We start from the raw sequence: 3,439 nt of genomic DNA, 5'->3' as shown, positions 1-3,439 counted from the left end.
AGGAATAATTTTTTGCCTGTGCTTATCCCAAAGTCCAAGATATAGTAGGTATGCAAATGTTCACTGAGTGAATCACTGTGGTTTATAAAGTCCATAAATTATCCAAGAGTGCACCAGCATACTGTAATTGTATAGTAGATGGAATACTGGGCAAGGCACCGGCAGTTAGCACAATGGCTATGTCGCTGGACTCCCACGTAGTCGACCATGGTTCAAGTCCCGGACATGGTGGCTTATGCTCAAGCCAGGTACATGTGAGTGTGAGCCCAAGATCCCAAGAGAATGGAGGAGAAGGGATGGTGGTGTGGCCATGCCCCCTGGGGGGTGATTTCTAGCTTTTTCTCTTTCTGGTGGGCTCACATGCCCTATAGAAAAAAAAAAAAGCCTCTAGGAAAGAAAAGAAAAGAAAAGGAAAAGGAAAGGAAAGGAAAGGAAAGGAAAGGAAAGGAAAGGAAAGGAAAGGGATACTGGGCAAAGAAAGCTGTTTGTGGTCTTAGCACACACCTTCTTGGCAGACTAACCCTAAATAGCACTTGACTATTAACTGGCCTTGTGAAATTTCCTTGTGGGTTAAATGAGAACCCTGCTTAATAGATTACTTTGTAGTTTCATTCCATTTCTCACATTTTAGGACTAAGTGTGTTTTTCCTGGCAACAACTTTAATTATTTAATGGTAAAAAACTTTGCCTAACTCAGTTTAATATTGGTTTCTTTTTTTATGCTAGGGAAAGTAGGGGAAAAGTATCATGGGGTCTTTAACTTCCTCAGTACCTCATAAGGGAGCCATAAAGATGAGGATGAGTTTTTGAAAGGTCATTAGCTGATATATCTTTTTTTTTTTTTTTTTTTGCATTCATTTGCAATGCTGCATGGTAACATACCTCTGGGCTAATTCTCAGATATGTGAAGTCTAAAAATTCAACTTAATAATAAAAGTATTTTTGTTCTTTCTGTGTATGATTAAAAGATCTTTTACCCTTTAAATATACTTTACATATGGCTTATTTTCTCTGTTCAAGTTGATTAACCTTATAAAATATATGGCAAAAGTGTGTGAATGTGTTTTGTCTTTTAATGTTCCTGGGCCAGCAGGTGGCATAGTGGTTAAAGTGCTGGGTTTCTATGTGGCCAACCACAGTTCAAGTCTAGGACCTGGAGGCTTGAAACTCACGCCCGGCATGTGTGTGTGTGTGCCCAAAATTCCAAGAGGAGAATGGAGGAGAAGGGGTTGCTGCATGGCCATCCCCTGTGGGGGTGTTTTCTGTTTCTGTGTGTGTGTGTGTGTCTCCAGCAAACACATGTGCCCTATAGCAAAAATCTCTCTTAAAAATAAAAAAGCCACATGTTCCCATATACCAATGAGTATACACCAGGTAGCATGAGAATGCAATGGTTTCTAAAGCAGCAGTCCTCTCTGAATGCTCTGAGTAGGGTGGTACATTACATTCTTAAAGAGTGGGAATCTTCATATAAAATAGTCCTAGGGCACTTTTTATTTATTTATTTATTTTAATTTGCTATAGGGCACATGTGCTCACTGGAAAGAGACAGAGAAAGAGAGAGAGAGAGGGAGAGAGAGAGAGAGAGAGAAAGCACCCCTCCCCTGAGGGGTGTAATCTCTTCTCCAATATCCTCTGGGGACCTTGGGCATCCATACACACTTGCATGTTTTTTAAGCTGCCAAGTCCAGGATTTGAACTATGCAGTTGGCCATATGGAATCCAGTCCCTCAATCATTACTTAATCACTACTCCATAGCTGGCCCAAGGCACCTCATTTTTAAAATCAGCATTAAACAAATGATGTTGGATGGGCATACTTCTGAAATAAGTGATTGATTATCACAAAAGAGAAGCTTCCACTAAGTATCGGATTTCAGCATAGATAAATGTTACTTTTTTATCACTGTTTACACAAACTGTCATCACCTTTTCAAGGCAACACTGCCCAGCCTAGTGGGAACTTTTATGTTACTTTTTTTTTTTTTTTTTTTAAAGGGTGTTTTTTTTTTTTGGGGGGTTGTAGAGAGTTCTTTTTGTTGTGGTGGTTGTTCTGTTTTGTTTTGTTTTTGCTGTAGGGTGCATGTGCTTGCCAGAGAGACAGAGACAGAGAGACAGAAAGGGAGAGATCACCTCCGTGGGAAATGGCTATGATGCAATCCCTTCTCCTCCATTCTCCTCTTGGGATTTTGGTCATGCACGCACGTGTGCGTGCACACACACACACACACACGCTTCACGTGAGTTTCAAGTCGCCAGTCCTGGGACTTGAACTGTAGTCGATTATGTGGGAGTTCAACGACATAACCATCCCTTATGTGGGTTTTTGACGGTGTTATTCCTCAGAATACATAAGCAGAGGCAAAGTATCTACCCTGTTATACTCTTGCCTGGGACTGGCTTTGCTCAACACCCAAGAATTCTTGTATTACTTTTCCATTTGTTAAGGATGCTTAGAAACTAGTTTTTCACACATTTTTCTCCGGCTCTGTTCTGTTTACTAGCTTCTCTAAAGTTAAGGGCTCAATACTTTTTTGCATTAACTCTGCCTTTTTCTACCAATTATAATGTTCCCCAAATCATCGTTTTTATTGGTTACTGCAGAAAACATATGTATCAGAAACCAAATGAAGACGCAGAGAGAAGTTGAAAGTAAAAGTTTTGGTCACCCGCTTAACTGCACGCAGTCACTACCTTGGCTGTGTGCTTGTACATAGCCGTCTATCCACCTGTCTACATAAATTTATCATTTTTTTCCTTTGAATCTTTTGCAAAGTTAGTGTTGAGTAAAAACTTACACATGCGTGTTTATCATAGCACCCGCTGATTCAATACACAAACCAAGTAAGGGGAAAACCCCACAAGAACGGGAAAAGCTACGTCCACAAAATCACTGGGGCTCTGTATCTAGAAAGACCGCCTCCCCTCGACCCCCGCCCGCTCAGAGGAAGCGCCCTTTAAGGTGTGTGCCTGTGCGCCTTTGCCAAGCCATCTGGATGATGATGCGAGGGGGAAGATTCTGCATTGCAAAGCTCGGTTTTTAAAGATACTGTGCAGTTAGTTCGTCGCCAAGAGCGTTGCTTGAGCTGGGGGATGCTTGGAAGGAGAGAGGCGGGAGCCTCGGCAGCCAACTGGGGGCTGACCTGATTCCCTGGAAGCCTCAGCTCCCTTCCTCTTTCTCTCGACGTCCTTCCTTCCCTTTTTCTCATCTCCACCACCCCCCTCCGTCCCCACCTCCCTTTTTTTCCCTTCCCCAGATAAGCAGCTCCGGGAAACAAAGAATCCGGGCTCTCCAGACAACGGGGCCAAAACCTGCCCTGAACTAGCAGCATCTCATTCGGGGACCGGCTCTCCCGGCTCTCCATCCCCTCCCCAGCCTCCCCCGCCTCCCGCGCTCGCTCCCTCGCTCGCGCCCTCCCCCCCGCCCGCCTCCTCCCCC

This window comes from Tupaia chinensis, unplaced genomic scaffold (genome assembly GCF_000334495.1).
Source record: "Tupaia chinensis unplaced genomic scaffold, TupChi_1.0 Scaffold000710_1, whole genome shotgun sequence".
NCBI lineage: Eukaryota > Metazoa > Chordata > Mammalia > Scandentia > Tupaiidae > Tupaia > Tupaia belangeri.
This window is presented reverse-complemented; position numbering follows the sequence as displayed.